Here is a 9891-nt window from a genome sequence, read left to right as displayed (position 1 = left end):
TCAGGTATTTTCAAGCTCTTGTAAGAAATGTTTAAGGCTATATCAAAGACTAGCATTGGCCTCAGATACACACCACTGCAGAACAGAAGCATGTTATTTATTGAACACCTGGCATTGTCATGTTCACAGGTGCCCTCTGCTGCTGAGAAGAAAAAAATTACATGAATTCTAGAAGGTAAGTCATAAACCCAAAAACAGACGTTTGCCGACACTCAGTAAAAGCTTTACTATAGACCCACAGCAAGAACTTCTAAAAACTCTGCCTGTATCAACATTATTCCTAAACAAATCCTCAGGACCTTTGCGTTATTTAACTTGCTTGACCTTCCACATGGCACAGACCCCAAGAGCACAGGCACTGCCTTTCCCCCCTTCTCTGTCCATATACAGCTGAGAGCCAGAGCACATGAGGGACAGGGGCAACCCAAAAAAGTTACAGCCAAGAGCAGCAATGCAAAACAAGATGAAAAGCTGGATCACAAGCCAAGGAGCTTCACCAGTGCTGCACATTCCTGTGCTCAAATAGAAGGCACAGATCCTTACACCTCTGCTCTCCTTTAAGCAGTTGTAAAGTTTAAGAAATTACCCCCGGATGCCACATATTGCACCATTTTTTGGCAGCAAACTTGACTTAGGCAACCACCCATCAACTACCCAACTTAGCCCGTCAACTACCAGGACTGCATGCTACACATCAGGCAGGAGTGGTGACTCCAGTGCATCTGCTCCCACCACTTGGGATTTCATCATCAGCTAGGCTCACAGTCCTCCCAGCAGCGTCATGCTGTCATCTCCCCCTCTTTCCACTTCCTCCTAAAAAAGAACAGAGCACTTCAAGGTAGTTCACTCATCTGGCAGCAACTGTCTCCACTTCTGATGCAGAGAAAAGAAGTCAGTGAACCACAGGAACTTAGCAACTGGTTGACAGAAAATAACCTCCTGATTTCACTTCTGTAATTTCAAACGGCAGCTTTATTCCAACCTAACTGGTTGAATACATGGCTATGGATGCAATTCCACAGGGTCAATTTAAGTGCTAAGAAATACTCTTTTTTTCTTTTGATTTAGTGTGACAATCACTTAGACTGCACAAACAAGCCCTTACAATTCAGGGCATAACAACCATAACTTCTTGAGCAATTTTTACTGGCACACAGGTTTAAGCACATATAATCAAGCTGAACTCAACCATGTAACTTAAGAGATGCCCCAGCTGACAAGTCTTCACTAAATGCTCAGCACTGACAGTGTTCAAGAGAATGATTCAAAACTTTTTAACGGACAAAACTTGTTCTCACAGGCTTTGCTTATTTGAGGAAAACCACAGAGCACAGGCAGCCACAAGAAGCAAGAAGTCTTGCAGCTGAAGTACGACACGGAACCACGTTTTACCTGTTTTTCATTCTAATCTATTAATCATGTCATGAACTGATGCTGTGATCTCAGACTCTGCACTCCAAAGCCAGGTTTTATTTGCTTACTTGCTCTGTGCCAGGCATTTGCAACTCCCATTACCAGTGATAACACTGCCACTGTTTTCAATGTCGACGCGGTAACACAGTTGGCAATACCAGAGCCTAATTTAGATGCACAGGCAGTACTATAGGAAGTAGAAGAGAAAAAGAAATATAGCTAAAAGACTTGGAGCTGAATTAAAGTGACACATCGGTGATTGGGATCATACAACATGCCAGGTGCCTGGTAATGCAGTAAGGTTAAGCTGCTTCAAGAATATAGACACTTGTATGGTTTTCATACCTTAGAAATACAGAGCACTAAAAAAACCAGTTCACTTGCATAATATTCATTAGATGTTCAGCAAATGTGGTTATGTCCCCTTTGATCTTGCTCTGCATCAGCAGCATCTCAAATCTTCCCAGCAGCCTTTCATGTTGTCCCAGACAGCTTATCAACCCCAAGCATAAGCAAACTCTGTGTTCAACCCAGCCCAATTGTTTCTCCAAAGATACAATTTTGCCAACACAGAAAATTTTTCTCCAATAAAAAGACTTTTTTCTCCAACAAATAGATTTTGGAAATGTCTAAAAGCCATTGTTCTATCACCAGAGCTTTACGTAGTTATGATAACTGTTTTTAGCAACATTACTTCTTACAAAAAAAGTAGTTCTAGCACCCCTCAGTGCTTCTACTGGAACAATTGAGTTTCTTGGGCAAATACTTTCATTATTATCATATATACACATACACACAATATATAATTAAAACTTTAAAATCATACATATATTTGAAGGCTTCAAAGCAAAAAGAGAATTTCATACCAACAGACTCAGAGAGGAATATAAAATGTTGCTATCAACACACCGTAAATGTAACTTCTATTAGAGAAACTCCAGATATGCTGCCACATATATTGCCAGAAATCCAAACTGAATTTTTCCTTTTTGTGCAACCACTTTGTCCTTTGGATTGCATTAACAGAATAAAGCCATGGCCTATAGGATACAATGCAATCTTGATCCATAATCTTGTTGTCAGAGACCAGGGTCTCCCATGAACGAGTTGTTTGGGCTGTGGGTTTAGAGCACAGGCCTTCTGGAAACAGTGTCTTTGTTACCAAAACAGACCACTTAACTCCTGCTACAATGTTTTCTTTTCCCTTCTTGTGCCGCCCTTAAACACACACCCACCCCCATTCCCAAGAATCACAGCGTTTCTGGTACAAGTCTCTACTATCTGCTTCACAATTATCCATTTTAGCCTGACTTCATCTACAAAGAGACAATCCTAGGAAATAATCACCCTGGTGTTTGCTAGGAAAGATTGCTTGAAGTGTTCCTTCATCCCTGCCTGTACAGAATCTGGGAATATTTGAACAGTGGATATGAAGCAGGTGATGCCTCTAAGACTTGCCAACACCATTCTAAACTGTCCAAATTTACGTAAAATTCTGCCGTAGATGCCACCTACATTCATCTTAACACTCTCAGACACTCCTACCCTGCTATAGACTCAGTCATGCCACTGAAAATTAAACTTTACACCAACAGTGTTAGAGCTGCAGCTGGAAAAGAGCTGTAACATGCTGTGTTAGGGGCAGGAAATGTGGCTGAGCAGAAATAAAGGAAGAAAGAATAGTGGAAAGGGGCTATCTTGACGACTGGCACCGCTTTTAGAAACTGATCTTATCTCAGCCTTGTCACAGTCTCACTTTACATTCCTGCAGGGCCCAGCAATAAAAGCTATATATTAACTGATAAACACACCAGTCTCACATCAACAGAAGGTGGCTCAGAAGCTCCAAGTAGAAAAGCAGAAAAACTGATGATGGAGTTTCATTCAATGACTCTGTGGCTGGATAAGAAGCAGCCCAGCAGAATGTCTACACTACAATATATGTAACTTCAAGTGTTTCAAGACAACTGATCACTCTCGTCTTTTTCCAAAGCTTCCATAAGTTGTTTTTTTTTTAAATTACATAGAACATCTCTAAAAAGGGAAGTGTTCCTCCTAAACTCTTTTTCTATAAAAACTAAATGCCTCATAGAAATAAATAATTCAGCCAAAATTATATAAAAGTTAATGAGAATCACCATCAATGCTCTTCTCATCCCAGCTGTGCTTCTAAACCCAAAGATTACCTTTATTTTAGCACAGACGACTGTTCAGTAGAAAGAAAATAGTTTATTTTATCATCACTAACAAGGAAGTAATCTAAGCATCTCCTGAAGAAGTTGCTAAATGTGAAAACAGCACAGTCTAAAAGGCAAACAATACAAGCAGGATACCAGAAGAATCAGATCACAAGTCACAAGCTCGTATCTGATTTGTTTGCCTTAATTCTAAAGAAAACAGACTTGCACAAGAGTTAAACCCAGTTATCTGTCCAAGTACAGGAATCAGAGGGCACAGATATTTAGTGTATGTATTACCACTTTACAGAACAAAACTTAAAATGCACTAATATCACTTACAGGGAGTGCACCATATCTTACTTACTTTGATCAGCATAGTTTTTTGCTTTTAGTTCAAGTTGCCGAGTTTGTGACTCTAATGCTTCCACTCTGGTCTGTAAGTCCTTTTTCTCTTGTTCTTGAGAATCTTCAAATTCAATGAATTTCTAAACAACAACAAAATAGTCAAGTTAGACTAAACAACTAATTACAGGTTTTATAGTAGGTAGGAAGCAACACAGCAGCCCTTCACAGCCAAGAAGGTGCAAGGTGGTTTCCAAAACAACTGAATAGATCCACAAATAGATTTAAACACAAAGAACTATTTCAGTCCTGGTCCATCAGTCAAGCACCCAGCCCAGGTTATACTGTGTAATAACTATCAACTGAGTGCCAGCTACTCCAGAGAACCTGCTGGGATTAACATAAATATGAATTATTTCATTATTGTCTAACTTAATGTACAACAACTGCCATCAGTGCACATGAACACAGGGAATCTTGGTATCCGTAGTTTGAACGATCATCAGTGAAGTTATTTTCACCCATAAGTCACAAAGGTACAGACACTGCAACAGGGACACACCAGCAGTAGTGCCAACCAAAATTATATGATATCTTTTCCATTCCCACCCAATTCTGCCATAAATTCTCATAGTCTTCATCAAATCCTTAATAACCATCTACTATCTGCCAACTGCACAGAAAGCTCTGTGCTGATCACTGTCACTTTCTGTTACCTTGGTTTACAAACTTTGTGACTCCCCATATTATGGAGTCCACTGATGAATGTATCAGTGTTTACATCCCCTAACATAAAATTACCAACACACCATTATAGCAGCTTTAATAGCACATTTTTTTTGCTATTTATCTTACCAAAAAAATTAAGAAATTCAGCATGTATTACTGGCACAAAGAATGCTTCTAATAGCCAGAGATATTTTAGGTCATGCAGTATTCTGTGCTCTGCATTGCAAGAAGACAAGGCCACCAACACAAGTTATACAGAAGGCTCACAGAACAGGGAGAAAAAGCAGACCAGAAACCTCTGCAGGAAAAAACCCCAAACACCCAAGACAGTTAAAGAGGCAAAGGCACCTGAGGACCACACGGAAGAAAAGAGACAGTGAAGGCAGCAACTTGAAAACAGTCATCTGACTGGAGTATTTTTTTCCTATGTATTGTCAGGAGAATTTAGTGGGAAAAATATTTCAAATGATCACATATCAACTGTTAATAAACTACTACTACATTTTAGCCAGTGCGTTTTAGAGCTTTTACAAAAGCAGAAATTCATAACCTTATGAAAAGGGCTTCAGTTTAGCAGGGTCATCAGAAGAAGTTCTGACTAAAAAGTACTTCAGATGTAGAAATGCAGCAAAATCTATGAAGTGTAACAAGAGTTCCTTTCAGACAAGCTCTGCACAGCTATCACAGGACTGGGCACGGCGTTCATATGACTGTGCTTGAAGTTAAACCATGACAAAATTGAGAAACAGCCTTGGTAGCTCTGCTTTGGGTGCTGCCATCAAAAATCCCTCTTCAAACACAGATGTGCAGAAATCTTTCCACCCCCTCCACACGAAGTTTGGGAATATTAGTTACTCAATGTAATGCTGAAAACCTCAATGTTTAAGCTTGTTTCATGGCTTCTTTGTAGTAACTGATTCAAGACTTTTGCCCTCTTTACATTCAAGTCATGTCTGGCCTATTCTTGGCAAACTCCCTTTTCAAAAAGGGCTTCAAAGTTTGATGCAAATTTGGCACTGGGGCTAAAGACCAACACAGTTTGTTACATTAAACATGGGAAAACATGAAAGAATAAATATAAAACTGTAACATCTTTGTTTAGTTGTTTCTCTGATGATTTCCCAAAAATGTCTCATAGCTTGCAAAAGGCCAGGGACAATTACACCCATGAATAACTAACAGCCATTCAGAGCCACTAATGTCATCATTACTCATGAAACTAAACATAGATATAATTTTGTATTTCCTCTCAAGTTCTTCAACTGCAAGTGGTAAAACTGGTTTTGCCTTGAACAATTTTGTTACCTTCCACTAGTTTACCTTCATTTTGTTGAAGTTCAAATCTACATTACTATGCTTTAAAGCATTTCTGTAATTACAGCTGAGTATTCTTCCCTCCCCTGCTGTAAACTATACCTGATCAAATCTTGGGATTGAGAACTTTGGACTTTTAATATTTTTATTTGGTTTCATTTTTCCTTCTGGTGATAGTATAATCATAGACACAGACCCAGCAGATTGATCACCACATCTTGACTAAGCCTGCACAAGTATGACAGAAGAACTAGTCAGATAAACCACCACAGCAGCCAAGGACAGGCTGAGCACCCTTATTAAAAGATTTTTTTTTCATCTACATTGACAATACACTCAAATACTGCATATTTCCTGTACTGTTTAATGTAAATAAAGCAGGATATGTAGGAACATGTTAGGCACTCAATAGCCATCCTCTCATTTCAACTCCAGCTACTGGTTATACAAAACACTCAGACAAAAATCTAGTTTTCCTCATTTTAAGTGATGTCCTGTTTGGGCAACAAAGATGTATCTTACAACTCTAAAGAGAAGTGAGATTTTTGCTACTTTTTTTTTTTTCTTCTTAAGAGCAAGCTGAAGGACACCAACCTATCTTTTAAAACAACCAGACCAAATTATATAAGATTACAGAAAATACAGCTGGAATGATCCTTAAAAGGTCATCTTGTTTCCAGGTTCTGATGCTCAGTGTTGGATGCATGGATCCTAGTTTTGAGTAGGCTATGATGAGGTGTAACACAGGATGTGATGCATAGCTCCTCCTGCACGTGTCTGCTACTGAAACGCAACCTGTGATACCTTCATCAGCCATGTTTGGCAACTCCCATTTAATCCTTCCCTTTTTCTCCCAGCAGGATCAAGTGTGTCATTTCAGACCTTTGTCCAACCTGTTCTTAAAGACCTCATATAAAAAGTGTGAAAAAGTCCCTGACAAACTAAACTCAAAAATCTTTATGTGATCAATTTTAAACCTACTTGAAAGTTTGCAGAGATCTTTGCAATAAATATGAACTCAGACTACACAACATCCCAGCACGCTTGGAACCCTGTGTCCTGCACACAACCATTGAAGCACTCAGTAGCACATTATTAGCCAAATGAAATATTTCTTCCTATATTTATGTCGTCTTCTGTCTCTTTATATCTGGACTTGTTTTCCTGTCACAGGAGCCAGGTGCAATGCTGAGCACATCTGATGTCAGGAGCCCACCCACTTGGCAATCTTTATTACTCCATGACATGTCCTTCAGCAATGTGTATTGCAACAATGCCAGATTCCCAGCCAATGGCAAGTTCTTCCTGGAGCAGGGAGAAAAAAAAAATCACCTAAAAAGCCAGCTCAGATGGACTTGGGCACAGCAGAACACATGACAATGAAAACAACCTGATAGCTGCAAAATGGAATGAAAGTCCTCTGTAAAATGCATCTCAGCTTTGTTCTCTCAAATGAAAAATTAAACTTAAACTCTTACTGCGCAGTGTTTACTCAACATACAATCCTAAGGAAGAAAGTTACCTCTGGGAAGAAAAAACAGACATCAAGTTCATGCTATGACTTAAACCAATTTTACTGGTGGTAAATCCTTTTTCATGGTTGCAAAAGATTTCAAAAACAGCTTAATCCCACCAACAGCAGAAAAGCTAAAAGATATCCTAATTTGGCATGGCTAAAAGGAGTAGATTTTATCGTGTTTTCAAGTGCACACAAAACACCTGCCAGCCACAAGTGCAGGTCTGGAACAGAACATTGCTGCAGAAGTAACTCTTATCAGGGTATAAAATAGGAGAAGCACAAATGCTGGTTCCTCTCCCACTTCTTTGGGGCATGAATTGTTGCCTCACAGTCACCAAGTGGGAAGGTAAGAACTGGAAGCAGAACAGCAGAGCAGCTGGTTCCTCCGTTCCTTCAGCAAAGGAATCAAAAAACCTAAAACATTAGAACTCAGACACGTGACTTTGCAGAACTGCAAAGATCAAGACTGTTACCCAGAGGGGTGAGAAGTAGGCCCAGAACTTCTGTCAAGGTGATTTTTAAAAAACATTATTTCAGAAATCCACAGGCAACAACTTCCAAGATGTTTCTTTAGTAACACTTTTTAAGCACAGGAAATAAAGAAGGCAAATTACAAAAATGGGGTAAGGAGACCCCCTACTCCAAGAGTAAACTATTTAACATTCATTAAGATACTGCTGCAAATAAGATTTCCTATAACAGAAAGCAAAAGAAGCTGTGTTAATTGCCCAGAGAAGCTGTGGCTGCCCCATCCCTGCTCAAGGGCAGGTTGGACAGGGCTTGGAGCAACCTAGTCTAGTGGAAGGTGTCCCTGCCCATGGCAGGGATTGGAGTGACATGAACTTTAAGGTCCCTTCCAACCCAAATCATTGTGTGATTTCTATGAACAGATGATAAATATTGAACTTAGCAGCTCAAAATTCTCCTTTTTGCCACCAGATGACACAACCAAACTCCACAATGAAAGAAATGTGCTAAGCCAGCAACTTTTTGCCCAAGGAAAATAGCGTTACATTTCTGTTCCCTCCTTTTATTTCAACCATACTGCACCCATCAGGTTATCTCAGCATCAAAAAACATAATTCAACAACCATGCCTGACTAACACACATGCCTCTCCTGAACACACCAGGCTGTACCTGACACTTCCACACCTGTACAGCACAATGACCTCAGCACATCACAAAAATGACCTTTATGCTTACCATGAAAATAAGGTCTTTGGTCTAACTGTACTTTGGAAAGCATCAGTCAGCTGTCTTGCAGCATGAGCACTCGTTCTTTGACTGCATAAAGCCTGTCCTCTCACGTTAATTTATCATGACACACAGAAATGGAGATGGCAGAGAAGGACACTACCAATACAGGCACATACAGCTCCTGAAGAGCCACAACAACACAATTAACCCCATGTTCTGTTTCATCGTATTGGTATGGTTTCTGTCCTGCTGCCCAAGGCCTGCTTTTTTCAATCTGGCAAATGCTGCTTGTGCTTCAAGCCTGATAGATTTTCTCATTAATTAGTTGAGAAAGTATTTGTCAGTCTCTTCCTATTACTCTCAATAAAAACATATTTTCTAGAAGAGCCTTTTACATCAGCTTGTGTCAGAAATAGTGTGGCAACTCCAGTCCCCTGACTGGAGTCCATAAGGCATCATAAAACCACCACATGTTTGACAAGGAGGATGAACAATCTATCAGCCCAAGAGTTGGGGGGACACCATTCATATCACAGCACTTCATAAGAAACTGAGTCCTGGAATAACCTGCAGACAACATTTTGCACTCGCTTATAACAGAAACAAACAAATATTTGTACAGGGCTAATGGTTTTTAAATTAAGCTTTCACTGTCAATATTGTGTTTACCCTCAGTGTGGTTGTTCTTCTGATTTTTGGAAAATTTAGAAGGCAAGCACAACCAGAGAGATAAGCGCAGGACAAGGAGTCTGGAAATAGACTTGTAAGATGGTTTGTTCTATTACAGATAATGCTGCCAATCCAATTTCCTTCAGGAGTTTGACAAGACAATGAGCTGGAGGAAGTTATCCTACACAGCTGCTTCCTATTGTATTGCTTTATAATGTCACAGAAGATAATGCACCGCAAGCTTATTTATGTTGAAGTTATTCTTGGTACAAAAAGTGAAATAAAACCACCTAACATCCCAAGTCACAGTCGATGTCACTGGAGAGTCCACACCACCTGTTGCTGCCTGCAGCTTTACGTGCCAACTCTGAAGAGCTTCAGCCTAGACACTGTGTATTTGACGGTTTTTGCAATGCGTTGTCACTATTTTTGCAAAAATGGACAGCCCGCCTCCTTCCGCGGGGAGCATCCCGCGGGGCCGCGACAGCGCAGCCGGCGCACGGTTCCATGTTTGCTCCGCTCCCCTC

Source organism: Corvus brachyrhynchos, unplaced genomic scaffold, assembly GCF_000691975.1.
Source record: "Corvus brachyrhynchos isolate BGI_N302 unplaced genomic scaffold, ASM69197v1 scaffold522, whole genome shotgun sequence".
Taxonomy (NCBI): domain Eukaryota; kingdom Metazoa; phylum Chordata; class Aves; order Passeriformes; family Corvidae; genus Corvus; species Corvus brachyrhynchos.
The sequence above is the reverse complement of the archived record's forward strand: the minus strand, read 5'-3'. Positions refer to the sequence as shown.